This window comes from Phacochoerus africanus, chromosome 9 (genome assembly GCF_016906955.1).
Source record: "Phacochoerus africanus isolate WHEZ1 chromosome 9, ROS_Pafr_v1, whole genome shotgun sequence".
Lineage (NCBI taxonomy): Eukaryota > Metazoa > Chordata > Mammalia > Artiodactyla > Suidae > Phacochoerus > Phacochoerus africanus.
This window is the reverse complement of record NC_062552.1, coordinates 86,008,608-86,035,028: the sequence shown is the minus strand read 5'-3', so window position 1 is coordinate 86,035,028 and position 26,421 is coordinate 86,008,608.

Sequence of the window (26,421 nt, the reverse complement as noted above, 5' to 3'; positions counted from 1 at the left end):
ACTAAAGAGAGAAAACAGGAACTGAAGCACTCAATAGCATCCAAACAGAAGATTAGTTTTAGTTTCCACTGTTGAGTTCCCTAGATGATGTTTGAAAGGATAAACATATTTAATAGATTCTTAATGATTTGGAATTTAACAAAAAAAGAAAGGGGTGGGGAGTAAGAAAGCAAAGAGGAAGAAAGCAAGCAATTCTGACCCACTCCACGGTCTCAGTGGTTTTACTTTTCATCTTGAAATGCCTGGAAGCACTGACTTTTGTTGTCACTCTGGGCCCAAGGCGTGCCTTCTTTTCCCACGCTGACCTCTGCCATTTCTGTAGGTGGTTTACATAGCAGAGTGCAGGGTTACAGCTCTTCGGCAAACTTCTTCACAGCAGAAAGGGCAAACAAGGTTTCACATCACTTCCTGTTTCTCAACAGAGCTATGGGTCTCTCCCCTCCCCCCTGGTTTTGTTTTTCTGCTCATTCTCTTGGGAAAAAAAAAAAAGAAGAAGAAGAAGAAAAAGGAAAAAAAACCCTGGAGATTGTTTAAAAGGAAAAATAATTTAATTAGAATCAGGGAATAATCAAAAACTTAGATGGAGTGAGATGAGCACTTCATCTTTTTTTCACTCCACCATGTACTTGAGAAGCTTGTATATAGTCTGTCCACTTTGTGAGTAGTGAGTGAAAAAGGTCACATATGTATAGCCTTTTATTCAAGTGTTTTATGCTCATGTTTTTTAGAAGTCAGATGCCCTGGAGAGAGTTATTGTGTGGGGAAGGGTATTTAGGATTAAGATTTTCAGATGAGGCCAATGCTTTTTGGTTGACCTCTGACATGACCTTTAGCCACATGCACCTCCGGAGAAGGACCTTAGGCTTATTCATCTTTATGGCCCCTGCACCCATCATCACAGCGCTGGGTACAAAGTGGACACTCACAAAGTTTACTGAGTCAGTGTGGGTTGGATGTCATAACCCCAAACTTTCCTTTGCCATCTGTAAAGATAATAACAATAATACAGAGCCAAGAAAATGATGTCATGTGGAATTTCTTCAAGCACTTTAAAATTAGTTCCAGAAAGATTGTCAATGGCTCCCTCAAAGAATAAGATGCAACATGTACAATTTTAAACTCTGCCCTTTTCAATACAACCTTTCTCCTCCTTTACATATGTATATTTCCAACAAATGTAAAATATTATGTTTCAGACAAGAAAGCATTATGCCAAAACAACCAGCCAATAGCATAAAATGAAAACAGTCTCCTGGAAACTATCAGGTAGTTGACTATATGATTTTAATTTATCAACAAGTGATGTGGAAAATTCTATGTATGTCTAGAAGATGCTCTGGCCCTCCAACAACAACCTAGAATTCAAAATGTCTCCTGACAAGATCTCCTAATCTTTAATCTTTTTTTGTTTGTTTGTTTGTTTGTTGTTTTTTAGAGCTGCCCCTGAGGCATTTGGAAGTTCCCAGGCTAGGGGTCAAAACGGAGCTGCAGCTGCCAGAATATGCCACAGCCATAACAATGCCAGATCCGAGCCACATCTGCGGCCTACACCATAGCTCACAGCAAAACCAGATCCTTAACCCTTGAGCAAGGCCAGGTATCAAACCTGCATCCTCACGCATAGCAGTTGGGTTCATTTCCACTGAGCCACAATGGGAACTCCCTATAATCTTTAATATGGCTTTGACTGCATTGTTTAGTATAGAACTCTTTACATTACCAAAGTGGGGAAATTTTATATTTAGAGGCTTTTTGGCCCTAAGAACAAACAGGTGGGTAGAATTCCCAATGATGCCTTTCTTAAGAGGTCTGGATATCCAAGGCAACTCTGAGTTCCTTTCCATAACCCAACTCTACATTTATTGAGAATTTCTTTTCTTAAAGGACAGACCAGTGTGTTCAAAATTCCATAGAGATAGTTTGCCAGTAGACACCCTTGGTTTGTGAATAATGCAAATCATCCATGTGTAATTAACGAGAGTGTGATTGTCTTTCTACACAACTGAGAGAGGAGCTAGACCCCTGAGAAACATCACTTTACAAAACACGACCTTAATGTAGTCATCCATTTAAGTATTGCTGGAATGAATGATGAGCTCACAGCAGAAGATTTTTGCTCACACTTCCCTGAATGCTCATTGGAAATCCATCTAAACATCTTTAGAAAATAAAATTGGACCAGCATTGTACTGGAATGAGTGCTCTCAGATCAGCTCCTGATATTTTGCCCTTGTCAAGCAAAGAATGTAAAAAAGAGATCATCTTAGATTAATTTCAACTGCAAGTAGAATCTAGAAGGGGGAGGAGGAAATATTTAGGGGATATGGGACTCAAATTTGGGTTTAAAAGAACATGAAAAAATCCAATTTTATTCTTGTGAATCTGGGATGCGGGGTGGATCGAACACCCTATTATTGGCTGCATTAAATAGTATGCAGAAAATGGAAGCTGCAGCGAAACCTGAGGCAAAGCCTCCGATGGGACATGGAGGAGGAAGAGTCAGAGAAAAAGAGAAGGCGAGTAGGAGAGGGTCAGAGAGACAGAAAGGAGGGCGGCCCTGGGAGAAGACATGAAAAATTAGAACAGGAGCTCAGAGCACTCAGGAGAGCAAGGGAAATGACAGCTGAAATTAGAACAGGAGCTGAGAGGAGCAAGCAGAAGGGGACGGCAGGAACCAAGAAATTTAAGGAGGGAAGAAAAAAAACTGAGAGAAGTGGACAGAAAAAAGAAATCTCAGCTTCACTAAGAGGACTCGGGACCCGCGCGTGCCCAGTAGAAGAGCCCGTTGCAGGTCAAAAACAAATGATTTGTCATTCTGAAATGACTCTGAAAGGGGGAATGGAACATGCCCCCAACAATCAATATTAAATTTTATGCCTGCTGCACCTTTCAAAAGCCTCAAGAAGACATTGATTCAAGTAAGTGTCAGATTTTTAAATGACCTTTGATTATTCACTTTAACAGTTTAGGAGCAGAAGTTTGCACCCTGAGTTGGGGACCAGTGAACACCGAGGAGTAGTTTCTAAGTTGTGGTTGTGCAGCTGCGAGGGTGTGCTAGTCATTGTGGCTGGGAAGGGATGCTCTAGGAGGAGGAAGTCCTCTTTCCCATCCAACTGGAGCATGCATGTGGAAGCTAGGGGGGACTTGAAGTTTTTCATTATATAGCAGGCATTCTTAGAAAGCAAAGAGGAGTTGTGCTTTCTGGATGGTTTGGCAAAGTGGTTTAGGGCACTTTATAAGTTGTATTTTGTGGCCAGTTTTACAAGAGGAAAATATTTGATTCCAATGGAATGGTGTGGAAAACCTCAATATTTTTTTCCCAGATGAAGCCTTTGCAGAATTAGCCAATCAGGACTCTGGCTTTGCAGGATTTTGTTTGTTTGTTTGTTTGTTTGTTTTTTCAAATTGACATAAACTTATCTCTTGCAGTCAGACACTCATACTGGGTCATAGTTGGTTATACCAGGTAAAGCTTTGTCTCTATGACTGGGATGCATAGGATTTCAAGTTGGAACACATGATTTAGCCATGCTTTGTATTTCTCTATATCTAAATCGCAAAACTAGAGCCTAGGTTTTAGGCCTAGAATCCATTCTCCATTGTATCAGAAGTATCTATGTGCTGCTGATTGGTTTTTTGGAAGGTAATCCACCACCCTGTGTGTTCCATGCAAGGATCAAGACTTAAATACTACATTCCCAGGAATCTGGTGCCAGCCATGTTGCTTCCTTGATCTGATTCTGAACCTTTCATTCTGGTGAGCCATTTTTGCCTTCTAAGCTGATCAATTTGCTGGATTTAGCTTCTTGATATCCCCTGATTTGGAAACCCCTCTCATCAGCTTGTCCTGAGGAACCTAAACCCTATGCCCCATCCCACCAAGGGAGCATCTCCAGTTAAATTCCACCATATTGCTAAGGATGCATAATATCGGGAGTTGAGAGTAGAAGTCCAGGTGGGGGCTATGATTTTGAAGCCAAAGTCATCACTATATAGGTGACATTTAAAGACAAAATCAAGATGGAATCACACAGGAAGTCAAGATTAGATATAGAGGAGAAGAAGTCAGAGACCAGTTCCTGGAATATTCTAATGTTTCAAAGTCAGAAGGATTAGGAGTTACCAGCAATAAGATGGAAGTGAGAACCAAGAGAAAGTGGTTTTATGGAAGCCAAAAAAGCAAGAATTTTGAGAGTAGGGAATGATCAAATATGTAGATCAAGAACTGAATTAACTCAGGAATTTAGCCATGTGGGTAGCATTGTTGGCCTTGATAAGAGTTTTTTCAGTGAAGGAGTAAAGTGTGAGAAGGTGATATGACTGAATTTCAGAAAGAGTAGGATGAGATGAACTGAAGGCAGCAGGTATAGGCAAAGAGATGAAATAGAGAAAAGTGTGGAGTCCCAAAAGGGTGAGAAATTAGACTATTCACATACACACAAGTGGAAATGAGAGTATAGGCAAGAGGAGGAAATTGCTGATGCAATGTTCTTGAGTAGACAGGAAGGGATGGAATAGAGCACAGAAGAGGTTGCCTTGACAGAGGAGTTTAAATCCATCATTCATAGTAACAAGAGAAAAGGTAGATAGACTACAGTGGATACAGACACAGAATAAATAGTATAGAAGTTATCTCATAATTGCTCTATTTTTCTCATTAGCTTAGTAAGTTTATAAGCAGAGACTCAGGCTGATGGAAGAGATGTTAACAGTTTAGGTAAAATGACCTGGAACCAAGATTGTGAAGAGAGGGAAAATGATCAAATTGCAGAAATTTCACTGGCTAGTACTCAGCCCTCCTCCTTTTCACAGCTGAACTTCTCCAGTGTGTGGGCATCTCCTGGTGCTCACACTGCCTTCATCAATGGCCCTCACCTTAGATCCCAGCATTGACAGCTGGATCGTCTGTCACTTCTTCAACACAAAGTCAGCATGCTTTTGTTGTTGCTGTCAACGTACCTGCAATAGGTCATTTCACACCACGTGTCTTGAAATGCTCCTATCATTTTGATGACTGTATGACAATTAGAATGAACCCTGTTAATCCCCACAAAGACTGCTGCACCCCTATCATCAGGGTTCCCTAGCCACTATGTCCCACAGACCTTTCCTGCCTTCTCATCTTTATTGCATTTTGTCCATTTCAAACTGCCTGGTAAACATTTTTGATAAACTACTCTGCCAAATGATGCTGTTGCTGGCTCAAATCAAGATATTTTGAGCCATATTTCTCACCTCCCTCCCCAAATCATTTTTTCATCCTAATTTTTATATTGTTATTAATAGCACTGTGAATTCTTCAGATCTCTGGGTTGTAAATTAGAAGTTATTTTCATCATTCCTCTTCCTCTCCTCTTCACATCCCATCAGCTCCCCCATGGGCAGAGTCATTGTCTTCACAGCCTACACCTCTCAAGAAGCCTCACACAGGGTCTTTAAATATAACAGATACTTGGTTAATATGCTAAGTGAATACTCATGTAGTATTTATATAACCTGACAATTGCCTGTCATACTTTCTCTTCTTTCATGCTACTAGTGAATTATCTCCAGCCCTGTTTGTTTTGAATCTATCAGTATTGGCACAGCACCTTGGCTGACCCAAAAGAGAGGCTAATTTGTCACAGATCAGAGGAGGTGCAGGAAATAGAGTGACTAAATGTTATAGAACTTAGTGTCTATTCAGAAAACATCCTTCATGGCTTTGCAAATAGGCAAAAATGTCAAGTCAGCTCTCCTCTGAAGCCATTTGGAGACATTTGCAACAATGAATGCATGATTAAGTTTATTGTTTAGTAAACAGTTTGCAGACATTAGCCAAGAAAGAGTTATGGCGGCAGTTTACAAATAATTGCAATTGAATTAGGCAGACTGCAATGCAAAAGCAGTGCAAATAACTTGCCAATTCCATAAAATGTTTTGCAAACAGATTCTGGGAGAAAATAGAATGAGAAAAGCAGAAAATCCAGAAAGGGATGTTTTCTGAGTCTGCTTTGCAGATAGTGAGAGGATGCCCTTATATTTTACCATGAGACTGAAGTGCTAGTGAAAGGTGTTTATTTCTGCTTTGCCTCAGAGACAGAACTTGGCACAGACTTCAGAGTAGGAAAAAGGGGGCATGACTGAGAGATATGGCAGTTAACAAATTCAATCGAACAAAAGTGGCAGAATAATTTTAAAATCGAGTATATGCATTTGGATGGAGGGGAATTGTGGTGGGGGAATCCTGTCTTATGAAAATGCACCATTCACAGCGCAGTGCCATCCATGTTCAAGGGAAATCTCTGCCAATGTCAAGCTGCCATTGTATATCTGGAATATGTTAAACAAAGATGTTTATTTTATCAAATATGTATTATATAATATATATATTTATATTTTATTATATATATTAGTGTATGAACTATATATAGCATATGCTTTTAATTAAATGCTGTATATAGCACATGCATATATATAATCAATATATAGTATATATAATACAGTATTTGTATATACAGTATATGCATATGTATACTCATATTACATGAATATGCATATAATAATATGCCTACCTAATAAATATATGACACTTAATAATATATAATGATAAATAATATAATATTTAAGGATATATATCACATCAATATCAAGGATTCCTCTCCAATGCCAATGGGGCAAAAATGTTATATTTGTTAGGCATGTTCTGTTTGCCTCCACCAAGTTGTTTTATTCATTTATTACCACTGACTCTGTGAATTGAAGATACAAATGCAGCTATAAACAGATTGGAATGAACCTAGAAATCAAGTGACTAAAAACCTATACAATGCTTACATTGTACAGTTACTCACTTGGAACTGCTTAGGTAAGGGTTCTTCAGCCACTTTAACTTTGCTTTTATGTTTAAAAAAACAAAAGCATGGAGCATTCATAAATAGTGTGGACATGATTTAGTGAGAGATTTTCTGGGTAAGAGGTACCCAAGGGGCTCTAGTGTTAAAGGCTGGCCTTTTGTTTCAAAATGCATCCTGAACATGTGGTTTTCCTATTTTAACCACATCCTTTATCATATGCTATTGATTTTGTAACTATCCAACAAGATTCTCAGATTCATGCATTTGAAGAAATATAGATGATCTAAAATAAATTCATAAATTCAATCCCATATATGAAGAGATGGGACCATTGGTCAATGTGGTGACAATTATTCCTTCTGAAAGAATTCAGGATCAATCATACATCAATAAGAATTTGAAGTGATCAGAAGTATGGATTAGAAACTTAAATTTCCACCCTTTCCCCACAACATTCGAAGTCTACAACAGATGCATAATTTGTGGATTTACCACAAACATATTTTAATCCTACAGATCTGCATGGTAGCTGACACTGAAGTAATAGAGTCAAGTATATCATAATTGGACACTTCTTTGCACTGAAACAATATGCAAAAATCTACCCATTCTTTCCAAAGCCAAGTTATGTTTATGTGGTTCCTAGCCTCAGTAGGCACATTCGAAAGTTTCCCTATCTACCAAATGATTTAGGGTGAGACAGGTCATGCCCCAAAATGGAGCTTTGGAGTTGAAGCATTTGCAGCATTTTAGTTGCAAAGAAATTCTGTGTCCTAGAGGTTGGCATAATAGGAAGCTTTTGAGTTGGAAACTAAATAAAAGAGAGCATTAGATGACAAGGTGTCCAGGTGCCATCTTTCCCTTTTACTCTCTGCTTTTGTGTCCCTGAAAAGAGCCAGCATTTTCTCTTTGCAACACACAGAAGAGAAAGATGCCTGGTTTCAGCACCTGTTGATCCCATTAACAGGGAAGATTGACAAGAAGCAGACAATTATATCTGACATGAATATGGGTATGGAGGGGATTGTTGAAATGGAGACTCTTGCTAATGGAAGAGAGATGACCCCAACCTTTTGACAGATGTCAAGTATATTGGAGTCCAGTAAAGTTGTAACCATTTAATCTGCATCACAAGAGAAGACAAATTGTATGACTGATAACCTATTTATTTTTTATTCTATAATTTTTTACTCTATAGTGTAGAAAGAGATAGGGTTCTTAACTTGCTAATGTAGGTCAGTATTATTCATCCAGAGTTTCAGTGGCACTGGGGCTTTTGTTACTTGGTGGCCTCTTCTCTGGGTCAAGGAAGAAAAGAAATAAATGAAAAGAAGTGAATAAAGAAATACATAAATCAATCAAAGAATCACAATTCTTCAATGAAATTTGACCTCAGTTACAGGAATGCAATTTCTGACTCTTTCTGGGAGGCATTAGTGTCTTATTTAATGCATTATGTGAAAGTAAGGTAAGTATGAAAAATGTACTTGAACTCCATTTGATTCTAAAATACAATGGAGACAGAATTTTTTTAATTTTAAAATAATCTTTTATCTTTTTGAAATGGGTGTGGGCTGGTGTGTGTATTTCTGAGTAAAAATAGCTTAAAAAAACAGTTTCTTTGTTTCTCCAATTTACTAGTGTCAGCAAAAAGGCAGGGAAAAAAATATTTCACTTGTTATGCTTGCACCCTTTTACATTATGTCTTTTACTATGTTATTTCCCTGGAGAAGAAGGTTCCCAAAAATCTGCTCTCATCCCCATGTTTAGAGCTTTAGAGTCCTATTCAAGGCCAATTCAGTAAGATAAAACTTAGAATGTTCCTCCAGTAGAAGAAATTCTCAGACATCAAAATTTGATGACGCCCTAGAGTGAAAATGCAAAGAAAATCCCATCCACTGATGAAAAGTAGTCTTCTCTTGAAGCGTCAGAGGAACTGACAGTGGGATTAAGAGAGCCACTTTCACTCCAAAGCAAGTGAAACTGGCCTTGTGAAGGCACAGAACTATTGGGAAGCCTGCAATAAATCAGATGATGGTAACTTATAGGACTTATATGTCCTTATGATGACCATATTACTTGTGATTTCTTGAGATCAATGTGCGAGCCTTGAGTGTCTACATTGCGCAGATGGTGTATTAGGTGCTGGCTCTGCAAAGATGGGGGATATGACCTCAAGTGAGTTACAGTCTGGAGAGAAATTCACAGGCATATTCTTTTAACACAATGTAATGGCACAGAAAGTCAGTAAAGGTGGAGCAGGTAGATGGTGATGCTACCATCTACCTGCTCTAACACACAAGGTCTATGTGTTCTCTGCCCAACAAATCATCCCTAGAAAGCTTGGCAGTAAACCAGGTAAAGTAACACTGTAGGCTTCCAGGCCACAGGAATTAGTGTGAGGACAGACCTCCAGGAGTAACCCATTGTGATGGATGATGAATGTTCCTCAGGAAACTGCACTGGCTCAGCTCAGGACTTGCGTACCCTCATTCTTCACCTATCCATCATATTCTGACCAATCCCTCCAGCCACAGCTCTAATACCACTTTGGCCATGGGGTCTCCTGTGAGCACCCACCTGTGGAAATGATTCCTCTTCTCTGTGAGCTTTGAAAGATCTCAACTCCCTCCTTTCCATCCTTGCTTTTGTTTGTTTCAAATGTTCTTTAATTATACTTATTTATTTTCCTTTCTAACCTTTCCATTGAACTTGTTTTGAGTGGTCTTGTTAAGCCAGAATGCTCTAAGGTTTTACATGTATTATCTCACCTAATCCTTATAGGAATCCTTTGACATAGCAATATCATTCACCTCATTTTACAGATATAGACAATGAGGCACAGCCAGGTTAAGTACATTGCCCAAAGATACAGCTAAGTGGGGGATCCCAGTTTTGACCCCAATCTGATTTTAGGGCCATAACACTAAAGCTGTTTTATGGATCTTATCTCTTAACTAGATTTTGAACCTCCTGAGGGTAGAAGCCGTTACCTGTTATTAGCAGTACACACAGTGCCTACTCTCTTGACATTGTAGCTGGTGATAGACTATTGAAAATGTGGGTAAATAAACAAATACATGAATGCATGAACTCGATTTAGAAATCTGGTAAGAAAGTGGCCTACAGAAGATTGAGAAGAATGACTAACAAAAAGGACAAAATGGTATTTAAGGATGATAAGAAAAGCAAGATAGTACAGACTTCACTAGGGCTTAACAGTAGTCAAAATATAGGCACAAAAATGTGGCTCAGCATAGATGCTATGTGAATGCAACAGGAAGGACTGGATACTTGAGCAACTTTAAAGGGCAAACTTGGTGACTACATGTGGAAAACATGTAGATGGATTGTATAGCGATGAAAAAAACCTAATTTTTAATGGAAATACATAAGCACTTAAAGAAACAAAACCACTCATCACCTTTCCCTCTAACAATAAGTATAATGAACATTTTAAAAAATATTATCAACATTGGTCGTTGCATGAAAATCAGTTTTAAAAATTAGTCAAGACAAGAAAATAGTCATACCAATTTCCCCTCAAAACTCCAGCCCCAAATGTTACACTGTATTAATATCTACTTTGAATTGACAAATGGCAGGTACATTTGATTATGTAAAAACTGATCACTGATGTCAATAACCCAGTAAATAACCGAGTTGACTCAGGTTGAATGCAATTCCATCCTCACACATATCATTATGTACCAAACTTCAAGGATGCAAAATTTGGGAACACTCAATCCTGATCTTCTAAACAATCAAACATTCCAGTGAAACATCCTCCAGTCTGACTATCTATTGATCAAAAACTCTCTAACTCAACTCATTCACTCTACACAGACCGAAAATGCTTATGCAGCTTTTTATATGTCCCATCTTCCTAGTTTCCTGAGAAACACCAAAATTTTCATGTATTCATTGATGTTGCAAAAATCATCTATATTCTGTAAATGGTGACTTTGCCTCTATAAAAAATATAGATTGATTGAAAACTTACATTAGAAATGCCAATACATAGAGCATTTGTTTCTCAGCACAGTAATTTCAAATGCAGCCCATTCTGTGTTCATATGTATTCATCTGAAATTATAAAAACAACACTTAGGGAAGTAGGAGTTATTGCTTTATATCACATTTCCTCTGGAATTCCTTCAAGAGGTAAGGCTCCCCAGTATCAATAAAAGGAAAAGTATTGGTGTTAGTTCGTATTTATTTTCACATATATTACACCTCTCCTCTGTGCCAGGAATTGTGCTCAGAGATGACTTATACACATTTTTTTCAAGAAATGCTTGAAAAAGGATAGAATGAAATTCTATTCAGGATAATTTACGAGACAATTACTATTGTTGGACTCAATCAGCTGGACAAAGACCATCATCAGATAAGTATTTATTCAGTAGATATTTGCCATAGCTTCATATGTTTTCCCACCTGGTCTTCACCTGCAGATTTTATCTTGTAGAATTTTAAGAGACATTTCTAGAACTTAAATTAGGCTATTTCTATAGTGGAAAAAGATACAACATGTGTTGTATTTTAGGTGTCAATTATTCCCAAGTTTTACTAAATACCTATCATATGCTCAAAATAGCCATTAGGTATTAATGATCTCCAGTAGGAAAAGATTTCCCCCAGAAGCCTAGACATTAAATTTGGAACTTACACTCCCTGATTGTTGTAATATTTGTAAATGGAAGACAAAGTCTATCAAAGGTTACTTGAAAGTATTTTTTGATGATTCAGAGAATCAAAAAGGAATTGTGAAAGGCTGAAAATTGCACGTGTTCCTGATTGACTCCAATTACCCTAATTTGGACCTTGGTTTGGAGATTCATGACCTAGATGTCATATAATTTCTTTAAATTTCTGAAACATGAGAATTCTATCATGAAAAGATGCTTTTATAATAATGAGATAATGATTTGCTTTCTAAATTCTAAAGTGACATAACTAATGTTACTATCTTAATAATATTCTCATATAAAGCAATCAGTTGTAACTAATCTTAAATCTCCATCATCTTTCCAAAGTTCATAATCTACATGGCAATTGCAAAAATCCTAGAGATGGATTATAACTTGGGGCCTACTATGTTTAGAGTATAACCATGTCTTTATTCTTAGTATGCCAACATCTTGCTGATCCATTACTAGGATGATGACTATGTGGTGAAAGGAACCTGACAGGGTCTGGTTTTCGCCTTCTTGTCCAAGATCTGGGGTCAAGAGAATGGTTAAAGATGAACAGAGTAAAACTTACTGGCCCACCTAATACTAAACCATGGCCACTCTAGCTAGCTCCATGCATTCCATTGAACATTTCTGTTTCTGAGGAACATTCCAGTTGCAGCAACTTGAAGCAACTTCCCAAAAGTTAACCATCTGCTATGCTTACCTGCAGGCAGGTAGATGCAGCTCCCAGGGCCCCTTAGGATAGGCTGCCCCAGATAGCCCAGAAATGTCTGAATTTTTGATGCAGCAGACACTTCCCTCAGAAAGCAAAACTCACCCTGGAGCCCCCACGTACAAATTATACTCACCATTTAAACCATCATCACAGTATTTGAGGTTAGTAAAACATATTGCTTGAGCTATAAAACATTCTAAACTAGCATTCCAAATGTCTCGCCTCAAGCAAGCACTTAAATTAAAGTTTCAGACAGCTGGCACTGGAATCATAATAACAGTTTTACACCAAGGGATTGGCTAAACATGATTATTGTTTTGATAATTTATTGTCAACAGGCATTATTGTGCCCTGATCCCGACACTTGGCTTCCTTTTCTTCTCTGTGTCAACAGGTGACGACAAGGTCTGGTTCAGGTTATAGAGAGGGAACATTCGATGCCCTGGTCCTAGGTAGATCACACACACACACACAGAAAGCACTGTATGTTGTCATTAATTTCCATAACCGGATCATTTCTACTGTCTCCTTCCTATGAATTGCTTTGTTTGTAAAGGGGAAAAGAATCTAAGAGTACTATTCTAAGCACCCTTATTACCAGAGAAAAAAGGAGGGAAAAAAAGTTGACCTCTTAAATACAATCTATATTCCCTCAGAATATCTATGGAATATCTAATTTCCCATGCCCGGCTTTGTGAAATAGATAAAAGCAGTGAATGCCACAGTCTTTCTTTTGTACTTTGAAGCATGTATACAACACTGGTAGCCTTGTGTCCATTTAGGCAGATGGGTGCTGGTTCACCCAGGAGACAGACACTGCTGACGACAGCTATTTGCCCTTTAGCCAATTCAAAAACACAATATTTTGCAGCCCTATTAACATATTTTCAAGTATAACAGATCCTCTGTTCCCGCCAACTTGGACCGCTTTGAACGATTTTATTTCCACCACAGGGAAATATGTGTGATTGACATCGTCGTTTTATTTTATTCAAACTGGACCCATTCACAGATTCCCTAACAGGATTAGAAACATAATATTATATTTTTATCATTAAAATTGAGCCCAACAAATTGTACAGGCAAACTTGTCTCTCAGTCTTTATGAACTGTTGCAAACAGCATGGTAACGTGCTTTACGATTTTAATGAGAAAGGAGACACTGCTTGTCTTTGGGTGGTGAGATGTCTCTGCAATGCAACAGGTTTTTTGTTTTTGTTTTTGTTTTTCGGTTTGTCTTTCTGTGCACAAAACATTTTTTAAAAATGGAAAGAGTCAGAGATAGTTAGCATGCTTGGATCAGTTAAGAAAGAATTCAAGGACATTTCTGAATATCTTTACTTTTTTTTTTTTTGGACATGATTTTTCCATTGATTTTAATTAAGGTTTCATTAAACCCTTAGTTTGAGAAGCTTTTAATTGAAAGAGGATTTGCTTACTAGGCATATTTTCTTGGGCTACAAAGACCATCATTGTAATAAATGTCTCTTCCAACTTGATAGTAAAATTCAACTTTGTGCTACCTTTGTAGAAAGTGGTTATAGGTCCACTCCTAAGAAATGAGCCACACCACAATAATGATTTTTATCTCGTAATAAAGTGGCACAAATTTGGCTCCAGTATACTTCATAAGTATATTGCCTGCTGACAAATTAATTCAATTAGCAAAGGTGAAGGTTTATAATTGGGGTTAACTAGAATTTAACTGGTCATTGCCAATCAAGCCCTCCTTCACTTCCCCTGGAGCATGGTCCCCTAAGTTGTTTGAACAGTTGCATTTAGTCCCCTGATCAAACCAAAAGTCTGGCTTCAAAAGTCCCTTTTTGAGAAAATAGGATAGAGCCACCTTCCCAAAGCCATGACAACAATGGAACTTAGTGGCATGGTATTTTCCTGCTGTTTGGTAGAGTGAATCTCCACTCCACCCCTCCCCACTCCCCTACTACTGAGAGTATTTTTATATAGTTCAAGTCCCTATTGGTCTGCAGTTTGCAGTGTGGTTTAAAAAGTAATACATCTTTTCTTAGATGTACCCCAGTTTCTGCTTTTTAATAGACATGATAATGAGCTTCTGGGTCTTCATTTCCCAGTGTGCAGAGAGCTCGAATAAATCTTCGATTGTTCACAACCCAGGAGAAGGTTCTGGAGCACTGGGATCCATTGAGGTCTTTCTAAACAACTATTGTTTTAAGCATTTTTTTTTTAAATGTTGGACTTTTCGGGTACCATTGAATTTTTTTTCCAATATATTCAGTAGCATCTGCTTATAATGAGCTGAGAAAGAGCGAAATTCTTTTTGCAGTGAATCAGAATGAATGAAAGTTCCCAACTGTTTTGGAGTGGCATAATAAACTAGCTGTAATATTGGCTATAGAAAAAGTTTCTTAGTAGGTAAAAAGAAAAAAGAAAAAAAAAAGCTTTCCTTGAGATTTTCACAAAAATATGTCTGCTTGGGCAGTCTGGGTTTTGTTTCCTAGATTTCAAAATTTTGGAAGATGTTTTACATTTGTGCAGACCAAAGTATGCTGATGTGAAAATATGTTTGACCACAGTGGGAACTATTTGTTGTTTTTGAAAACTGACTATTTTACATGTAACATAATATAATTCCTTATTCACAAAGTGCTTTCCCCAAAAAAAAGCTAATTAAAAGGACTATCTAAAAACCTTAAAAATACACAATTATATATTTCTTTCAATTATAATTTTTTTTCAAAAATTAAAACATCCTAAGGGTAATTTCTATTTTCATTTTATTGACAACTCTGAAAAATAGAAATCTTGCTAATGCCTAGTGCTGCCAGATTTTTCATAAATTTAATGCAAAAAAATATACTTCCTCTCTCCCTTTTTTATTGGGAACAATGACATCAGGTATGTATTTTTATATGACCTCAGGTTATGCTTAAAAGAACTTATATTACATTGACTAAAATTTTTGTTTATTGTAGCTGAGGTGATGGATGATGCTTCTACTAATTCTAAAACAATCCAACGGACATTATCTTCATGTTACTGAAGATATAAGCCATCTATTTCCCTAGCCAGCTTGATCTGATGGGAGGTAGAAAAAATGTTTAGTTTAATTATTTTTTTATTTGGTTCCTTATTTAAAAAAAGAAGAAGAAAACGGTGGCTTGAGCCCATCCCCAAAGCTTTAACCAATTGACTATGATTGAAAAGTTTTTCTTATTACTGTTCACTGAGATCTTCTTATGAAATGCACGTTTCATTTTTATCCAGGACCTGGGGATATGGGGCAACAGAAGAATATCACTTGAAATTCAGCACACCGTGGTCTATAGAAAGCTGCACACCATGACTGTGAAAGAGTTATCATTTTAATTCTTTTTACAGTAACAAGATTATTCCAATGTTAAATTATCATTTTCTGTTAAACTAAACAGCACTGTAGCAGTTTTAGTAGGACAAGGTATCTTATTCCAATTGGTAGGATCTCTAGATTCCTACACTGAATTTGAGATCTAAGCATTTCCAAATTAATAGGGTGATTGGAGAGGAGGGATATATTTGCAATCTGTTTGGGCTGAAATGTGTACTTGGTGCCACAAATCCTCAGGCAGCAAGCCTTCATCAAGGTTATTACTGCCTCCGTGATAGCCAGGTAGAAGCACCTGCTCTTTCTCTGGCTTCTCTAGGTAATCCCTAACAATCAATTAATTTCTGAAAAAACAGTAACAACCCGACAAAGATGTGAGCTTTTATAATATCACAGGATGATGCATTTGACACTGGTCAGTGGAAATGCTGTGCTTGCAGAATCCCAAAGTTTTAAGAACACAAATGCTTAGCTGAAACGAAACGGAATTCAGTTCTGTAATATCCTGCTATGCAACAGAATCTGCTGCAACTGTTTTTTTGGTATAAGCTTTAACTGTGATAGTGTGTTTATAATTCTGTGTCAACAGTAGAGTTTGATTATATGACTCGTACAAAGATTCTGGGCTTGTGATTTTGTTAGCAATATTTTTCTGATTTTGTATTAAAAAAAAAGAAAAACAGAGGAGGTTGTTTTTCTACAGATGATATAATAGTGGTATTAAAATATATATATAAAAAGTAAGCATCAAGAATACACATATTCAGGACTGAAAAGAAAACACAAAAATTCAAAACCATAGTAGAATCAAAAGTACAAATTTATTTTGTGTACACTACTTAGCAGTTTATATTTCCAGTACATAATATATCTTCCTCCTGAAGGAAATTTGTGATGAAACAGATCGCACAACTTGGCAGATCTTTCAAAGTGGAAAACTGGGAATTTTGTTTCATGTTTCCCACAATTGCAGCAGGGATTTTTCACCCTCACTTTACACTGTCAGACCAAAAATAAATCAATAAATTTGAATAGAGCCAATTTAATCAAATGAGGGTTCTCACCAAGGAGGACTGGAACATGTTTTCTCTTTTTCTTTTTAAAGCATCTATAAAAAAGAGTCTGATCTTCAAATTAATGGCCAACATTTAACAACTGAGAAAATTCAAAGAAAAATAGATATTTTTATGTTTTTCTCAAATATGGCAAAATGGGGTTTTCATATCTATCTGTAAACAAAAGGCTTGGTTTGAGCAGCTGCCCAGAAGCAAGTTCTCTCCCCTCATTTTCCCCAGTCCCCACCTGGCCCACTCACTCACTTAAGTTTCCAGAGTGATCATCTTGACCTTCTGGTTGACAGCCAATCGTTGGCTCAAAATAGGAACAGCCACACCTTTTAACTCCTTCCCCTCTAGTCTTTGCAAGAACCTCCTCTCTAGGCCATGCCACCATTAACCATCTTCTATCCTTTATTTGCTAGTTTCTATCCCTAGAGTTTTCCCAGGTCATCCCCTACTCAGCGAAACGCACCTTGTTCCAATCTATGTTTTCCTTTTTTTTTTTTGGTTTTTTTTTGCCATTTCTTGGGCCACTCTTGCAGCATATGGAGGTTCCCAGGCTAGCGGTCTAATCAGAGCTGTAGCCCCCAGCCTACACCAGAGCCACAGCAACGCAGGATCCAAGCCGTGTCTGCGTCCTACACCACAGCTCACGGCAACACCAGATCCTTAACCCACTGAGCAAGGCCAGGGATCGAACCCTCAACCTCATGGTTCCTAGTCGGATTCATTAACCATTGCACCATGATGGGAACTCCAATCTATGTTTCCTTTTTGCCTGAGACAATAACTTCCTTCCCTGTAGCACTTTCAATCATCCTCAGCTCTGTCCTAGCCCCAATTCTATTTCACATTCCTCCACACCTCAATACATGACCCATTGAGCCAAAGCCTGTGGTATCAAAAATCAAATTAATATTAACCGAAATAAATTTATTTTCAATGATAGAGTTTTCCTCATCAATTTCTTACAATGGCACTTCAGGAGATATGCTACAGGTACTCATAACTCCCCTTTGAGCTAGAATTTGGCCCCTGCCATCAGACATTCATAATAGTTGGTTACATTCCCCTTTAAGGGTTTCTACTTTTCAGTATTATACTTATATCCAGTCTCACTAAATAAGACAGAAAATTTCAAAATCAAGGATAAAAATCTTCTAGTTGTTGATTCCCTTTTATAACAAGGGATAGGAGGAATTCCCTGGTATCTCAGCTGGTTAAGGATAATGTGTTGTCATTATTGTGGCATGGGTTGGATCCCTGGCTTAGAAACTTCCACATGCCATGGGAATAGCCAAAAAAAAAAAAAAAAAGAACAAGAGATAGGATACTATGAGCCAAGTGCTATAACCCATCTCTTGCCTCAAATTCACATCAAATTTTGTACCACTTGAAATGCACTTATCACATTTTATTTCATATTAAATATTAGAGTAATAGCAGCATATACTCTTTTCAAGAGCAATTTTGTATTCTCCTTAAATATAATCACCTTTCTATGTGTTTGAATTAACGAAAGGTAAGCAGTCATCAAAGAACACTGACAAATTCATTAGATATGAGAATATAGATTTCCAGTGCCCAAGATTCACATGTAAAGTCACCAACTCATCCAAGACTCACATTCATGGCTTGAAACACCTGCAGATGCCCCAGACAAGGCATCACAGAGAGGAGGAGCACTTGGTGGCACTGAGCAAATATGCAGGCAGCTTATTCACAGGACAATTCTCCTATTTCCTTCAGGATCATAAGCCCCATCACCACATCCCTTTATTGCTGGAAATATTAAATTGTAATATGAAGACAGATAAATGTAGACTAGGTGCTTCACACCATTAGTTCTTCTTTTGATTTAAGGTCTTAAATTTTCCCAAATAGAGAGACATCTGAAAGTTTGGTTTTTGTGGGGCATTTTTTTTGTTTGTTTGATTTTTGTTTTTGTTTTTGTTTTTTGGTTTTTTGTCTTTTAGGGCCACACCCATGGCATATGGAAGTTCCCAGGCTAGGGGTCCAATCGGAGCTGTAGCCTTCGGCCCTAGGCCAGAGCCATAGCATCTGCGACCTACACCACAGCTCACAGCAATGCAGAATCTTTAACAGACCAAGCAAGGCCAGGGATCGAACCCACATCCTCATGGGTCCTAGTCAGGTTTTTTAACCTCTGAGCCACGATGGGAACTCCTGAAAGTTATTTTGTGATGGCGCTAGAATGGGAATCCAGTTTTCACTGTAACTAGTCCATCAAGGAGGAGGGAAACAAGATGGACACATTTCGATTTATGAGTTGGACAAGGGACTAAGGGGAGAAGAGTTCTGGAATGGAGATTCTTGGTGGGATAACTGGGTCGAAGGAGTCCTTTATATAAGGGCAGGAATGTTTATAGAGGTGATGCCTATTTTTGTAAAGGGCTACCATGTTGACCTGGAGAATAACCTCATGTGATTGCTCCCCAAAATGTTGCCAAAGCTAACTGATTTAAGGTGAATTGAGGTACCTCAAACATTCCCCATAGTATTTTTGTATTTTTCCTAGAATAAAATAAAATTAATTGTGAAATCCTACATCATTTTTTTCCTGTCATGTGCTACATGTATGACTTCAAAATGAGAACATGAATTTAAAGAAACTCGCAGCTCACATATTGCAAAGTCCTTGGTGGGATGGCAAATCTTCAAAGATGAGGTAATTATTCTTCCAGAAGGGAAAGAAAAGACAAGAGGAGGAACAATTGAGAGGGAAGGGGGAAGGGATGACAGAAGGTCAGAAGTTTAAGATACTGCTTTTAGCTTCCTGTTTCTAATTGTTACATGATATTCCACCCATTCTAATGCATGCATTTTTCTCTCAGGCTCTCCTACCCTACCATTCTGTTTCTTGGTCTTTCTATACCTAATAAACATACACACATGTATATATACATACACACACAAAAAAAAAATTTAGTTTCTTTATTCATTTTATTTCCAACAACAAAAACATGAAGCAGTGACAAGATGGCCAAAGCTTTACATTAGACTATAAGCCCTTGTGTGAATAGCCTTAAAATCATGTGGACCCAGTTGCTCACTGGAAAATACTGGTGTCTATGTCTATATCCTTAGACTTTGCCTTAAAGATTTCATATTTTGTATTTTGGAATAGGCTTCATTAGAAATTCTGAAGGAAAAAGAAAGAACAATCTCAAAAAACATTGCCACTTATCATTTGGGGGACCTTGAACAAGTTTCTTAGACATTATTTTTCCCATTTTATTGACAAAGAAAAATGAGACTGCCTGGCGGGATTATTGCAAAAGTTGATAAAATGTGAAATCACCAAATAGCGTGACAGACACATAGTGGAGACTCAATAAAGGGCTGTTTTCTCCTGCTTCTCCAGCATTCCTTCACTTGCTTATATGTGTGTTCAGAGAGTCCGTTGCAGAAAGGATAATAAACTTTGGATTTTTAACCAAGTCAATATAAGCTTTCCTTCTTGTTACAACGGGCATATGAAAGACTTGTAAAAGTAGAAGGCAATGGGGAAGATGCCTGGATTTTCACAGCTGCCTTCTTGAGGAGGTCTTCTGGGCAGCAGAAGGAGCAGGTTCATGGTTGTGCAGCTACATCATTCAGAAGAACAAGGACGAAGGAAGTCTCCAGAAATCTAACTTGGATATAAACAGTTTCTTCATAGTGTCAATATTTCTTGGATTCCTCCACCTAGATTATTAAAAGATTGTAGAAGAAATGAGAAACCATATAAGGTTTCTTTTCCAAATATATTTCAATGTCCCTGTCAATATTCACTTGGGATCCACCACTGATTCCGAGATCGTCAAAGGACATGTGGTCTAGATTAATAGCCTAAATTAATTAATTAGCTTCATTGTCTTATTGCCTTCACTTCTCTTCCTCTGTCATCCCTTCCCCCTCCTCCCAATTGCTTTTCCTCTGTGTCTTTCCTTCCCCTTCTGGAGGAATAATTTACACATCCTTGAAGATTTGCCATCCCCCCAAGAATTTTGCATATATGAGCTGTGAGGTTCTCTGCTAATTTACATTCCTATTTTGAAGTCATATATGAAGCATACAGCTAGAAAAAAAATTGATATGGGATTTTACAATTCTGTTCTCTTTATTCTGGGGAAAAATGTAAAGACATTATGGGGAGCATTTGAGATAATGAGAAACCCCAATGCACCCTGAATCAATTAGCTATGGCGAAATTTGGGGGAGTGATCAGATGAGGTTGCTCAAGGGATTTACTATTCCAAGTGGGAGAAGAATCACCACACACTGAGAGGGAAGATGTAGTCAGTGGGTCAGCACTTATGATATCACCAGGATCACCATTTTGAGTTTTCCCCAAATCCATTCCTAATGTAGTAAGAGAGAGACATGGGTACTGGCCATACCCATCAATTAATTACAGAGACTAAGGGTCCTCTGAAGTTCTAAAAAGGCATTAGCTTTATGTTGCTAGTAAGCCCTCCTATATCGGTGAAGATCCTCTTTGCCAGGCTCTAAGTTTTAATAAGAAGTAACTACATCAGTCATGCAGTTTTCAAATGGAGAATAAAATAACAAGGGTGGAGAAGTGCTTTAATAAATGGAAATGGAAAAGTACAGCTGGAAACCTTTCCTTCCTCCTCTTGCTCCACATCCCTTCTCCATCAACCACTCATGTCTCCTCTCCTACTCCTGATGGGAAGGCTGCTGAGCAGAAGACAATCACCATGAAAGCAGCTAATCATGGGGGTTTTGCCAGTTAATCAGTATCTCTGTGGCTGACCATTGTTTACAGAGGGAAGGGGTCCCAAGATTCTTGATCTCAAATACTGGAGGGCTGCAAGTCAGGGCCTTCAGCTCTCTGGCAAGCCACTGCTGCCTCGATTTAATTAACTGCCTATCTCTGCCCCGGTGTGACTTGCATGGCCAGGAAGGTGTTTCCCAAGGAAATCAGAATGGGGGGCAGAGCTGGAAAGAAGGGGAAAAAAAAGGTGAGTTCAGGAGGGCAATGAGGCGGGGGTTAACAACGCTGCTTAAGATCAAGGGCTGGAGTGCTGAGATGCTGCCAGACTTGAAAACTTTAATTTACTGTCACTGTTAGCCCCCTTTGAGGTTTATGGTGGTATTTATACACACAGCATCAATCACATGAAACAAGGAGGGGATTTATAGTTTGTTTTAAAGACTGCAAATGCAATGTAATGCAAATAGCTTGCCTCATGGGCATTTACGTTTAATGGGAAAATTACAGATGCAAAAGATTGGTAGAACAAATTTTAAATTGACTTTATTACATCTAGTGCTTTTCAGAGAATACTATTAAAAAAAAGATATGGTAATGGAGTTCTACACTGTAGCCTGACAACTTAAATTCCACTTAACTGACTTTTTTTTTTCTTTCTTTCTTTTTTCTTGTGTTTTCCTGCTTACATTACTCTTATAATAACTTGGGCTGAAAATTCCCTATGACCATAAACTAATTAGAAATTTGATTTTTCTTTATTTCATTTCCTATTACTTTTTTCCTAGGCCCAGCCATATAACAAATCTATATGATATATATTTGTATTATATGATGGTGGCATATGCATTTGTAGCCTGTGTCATAAAATGACTCCTTTGTATATTAATATGTGAATGCCTTTAATCAAAAATTTAAAGTTTTAGGAGAGCTTAGTTTTCTTGTCCTCATTTTCTTAAAATATACTTTGTATGTTTGTGTGTGATCATGCACACACACAGGCACATGTGCATATGTATGCACACACATATCAAGGGATAAATGGTTATTTGACTTTGAGCATTTTTGGTAGAAATCCTTTCATGAGCTGTGAACACCAAAGGTTATGGCATGATGGTCATTTGTTTGTTTGCATTGGATGAACTGGTGTTCAGACTGTACTCTGGCCAGTGCCTGGTGCCCCCTGTGCAGAGCTGACATTTAAACTGGTACTACTTGATCAAAAGAAAGACAAGGGTTAAATAGGCAGAAGTAGGAGCTTTGTTTATACTCTTGACTGAAGAAATTCCATCCTCACATGGGCAAAATCACAACCTTCTTATCAGTTAATGAGAAATATTTCTATGGATAATCTAGCCAGCACCAATTAGAAGCTGCATCTGCACCATATTCTACAAGGATTTTTGCTATGTTGATTTGTTCTTTATTCCCTTCCTCTTTCACAAAAGACTTGGACTAGCTTTTAAAGGTACATATGATTATAAATACAAGAATGTTGTGGTTATTTTCTGTTTTTAACTTTATCTCATAAGCCTCTAATTTTTATGTATTTTTCTCACATATATTTTAGTATTCATTTAAACCTCTTTAAGTAAAAGTACTATTACTAAAGCACACATGATTTGTAGATTTTCCTGTTTTGTATCCGTTTGTCTATAATCCAAATAATGAGCCACTAAAGATAGAAAGAAATACACCTTTTCGAGAAACTCATCATTTCTTGAGAGGGACAAAAAGTTCCTATAATGCTATGTTCATATTTGACCTCCAAATCCTTCTGCAGTAAAACAAATATTTAAGGCGGGGTTCATTATGCAGAATAAATTCGAGATAACAATAGTAAATTTAAGAAATTATCTCTCCTATTATAGGCGAATCAGAACAGTTGTGGTGGTCCTCTTCTACAAAGTTCAGAGGAACTTATATCCTTTCTACCTTTTTGCTTTTTCATAGGTGACTTCCATTCTGAAAGCCACTTCCTGTCCAAGATGGTGGCTCCATTTTTATCCAGGATGTCTTCATTTTAACAAGAGGGTGGAGAAAGGAACATGGAAGGGCACAATGCCCCTTAGTCTCAGTTTTAAAGACACTTCTCAGGAGTTGCATATATTTCTACTTTCACCCCATTGGCCAGAAGTATATCACATAGCCACACTTTGCTTCATGGAAGGATAAAAATGTACTCTTATTTTTCCTGACAACTATAAGTTCAGGTAAAAGTAGGGATGTTGTGCTAATGTAAAGAGGGGAGGATGAGTATCAAGGAAAAAAATAATAGTATATACAGTGTATAACAGATAACAATAGTATACAGCAGAGTCAAGATTATTATTCTTATTATATTATTATTATTACTGTATCTGTGGCATATGGAAGTTCCTGGGCCAGGTACTGAATCTGAGACATACCTGCAACCTACATCACAGCTGCAGCAACGCTGGATCTTTTAAACCACTGCACCAGGCTGGGGATTGAGCCCATGCATGCCTCTACAGTGACTGGAGCTGCTGAAATTGGATTCTTAACCCTCTGTGCCACAGTGGAAACTCCTCAACAAGATTAGTTTTACTCATATTTTGACTGATACTAACCCCTGCACTAAATTGGGTGATAATTTGTATCTACTGATAAAATGACCAGAAGAGACAATTCAGTTATGTGAGGCTCTGATAATCAACCACATAGACTTAACTCCATTCATGAGACCAGAATTTCAGCTTTTAGTATTAATGATATGCTGTGGTCTGACTTTTTAAAATTTGACAGGTACAGGCATAATTTGAAGTGTTGCATTACTAGTTTCTTAGTTTATATCTGAGTGCAGTTGCTCAAAGTTTCTTCAAAGCAAAATGATATGCATGCATTTTTCCTAATTCAGCAAAGAGCTGGGCTGGGTGGGGAGGGGAAGGGCATATTTGATCTAACATATCAAAATCAAAATTGTCTGAACACTTTCCAGTCTTCTATTCCTTTATGCATAGTCATCTAGTGTTTATAAAGAAGCCAGCATTTGCAAGACATTGGGGTTAATGTACTTGTTTCATTTAATCCCCGGGGTGGGGAATTAAGTATTGAGAGGAAGGTACTATTCTTCCCTTCTTTATTCACAGATAGACTCTAAGGCTCACCATAGCTAGCAATATACTAGTTACTATCAGGACGGACATCACTGGATTGGAAGACCAGGCAGACTGAGAGCAGAGGGGGGGAGTACCTCGAAATGTGTGTTTGAACAGAAATCAAGGAAAAAAGCCACAAAATTCATATTAACAGCAGTGATGTAACTACCTTCAAATGATTAAGCAGCCTTTAAAATGCAAAGGCAAGTGACCAATTAAGGCTTAAATCTTTGATCTGTGAATTTGGTAGTAGCCTTGAATTATTAAATTAAAAGCTTAGACACAAATAACTTCATTAAGTTGACCTCTCAATAGACGACAATAGATCTATTAAAGATAAATTAAGAGAGAGAGTAAAACACCTTCCCACAAAAGTGCTTCCTGTTTTTGTTTCACTTTCCCTCATACCATTAAAGGTTCTTATTTCGAAAAGGAGCGTAAAATTTAGAGTGAAAGATGTTGCAGTTTTTCCCTTTCAAATTTTATCCAGATTGGACTTGACATAAAATCTTCTGTAATTTAGGAGATGGGGATGGGGGAGTGAGGAAAATACACGAAATTTATAAGATACACAAATATCTTGCGGTTCTGCAGTGTTTACAAAATCCTTTGACCATATGAACACACTGTTCAGGCCTCTTCCAGGTCTTAGAAGGTGCATACAGATAAGAACCTTGGATCATTTATTGGGTGGTGAACCTGCCTCTCATTCCATCTCCAGATAATGAGGCCATGCCCACTAGAGCATCACCACAGCATCAGCACCCTCCTTTTAGAACCTTGTTTTCCAATGAATACAAATTGATCCACCAGAGGCAGAATCCTTTTTCCACAGTTTGGGAGATCCTTATACATGTTGCAACTTTTCAAGAGAAACAGAACAAAGTAGCCTGGATGGATGCTCAAACATGAATTTGCATCAAGTGAGAGGATGGGAGAGAATTACGGATTATTCTAAATACATCTGGAGTATTCTAATTTTTTTCAATAAGCACTTCTTATTTGTTCTAGTTTAATAATAGTTATGGGGAAGTCTTCACCCTTAGAAAAATGACTATGATGCATTTTTAAATGTATTTTACTCAAGTATAGTTGATTTACCATGCTGTGTTAATTTCTGCTGTACAGCAAAGAGACTCATATATGTAGACATATATATTCTTTTTCATTTTCTTTTCCTCTATGGTTTATCACAGGATATTGAATATAGTACCCTGTGTTATACAGTAGGACCTTCTTGTTTATCCATTCTATATAAAATAGTTTGCATTTGCTAACCCCAAACTCTCAATCCATCCCTCTCCCATATGATACATTTTTATAGACTAAATACCTATCTAGTTGCCCTCTCTTTCCTCATGTAATTAACTTGGGAAATTGTTTGACTTCTAAAGCAGAAACTCTCAAAATGTTGGCAGGGTGGAGGTTGAGGCATAGTGTAATTGCTATCCACCCTCTACTTTATTCTCTCTGCTAACCATCAGAATCGCCTAGGCCATTGGGAAAATTTCTTTAGAAAAGCCAACTGCTGTCACCCCATATCATCATGGTTTCTTAGGGAGAGGTTTTAAAAGGAATTCCCAGAGAATTATAGGCATTACCTGGGAAGTTGTTAGGAATGTCAGTTCTCAGGCCCGCCCCTCTACCCACCGAATCGGAAACTCTAGGAGTGAAGACAATTAATCTATGTGATGCTGATAATACACTCAAGTTTGAAAACTATTTTCTAAGAGAAAATCTGCTAGCATTTATATACCTAGTTCACCCCTATTACTCAACAATGGCTCTAATTCATGGATAGCTTTCCGTGACTAAGTTCTTCATAAAGTAGTAGAGGGACAATCTTTTCATTCTGAAAATTTTTACGTAAAGTCAAGGAGCAGTGTAGGTTTACAAAAGACAGAGTGTTTATGTT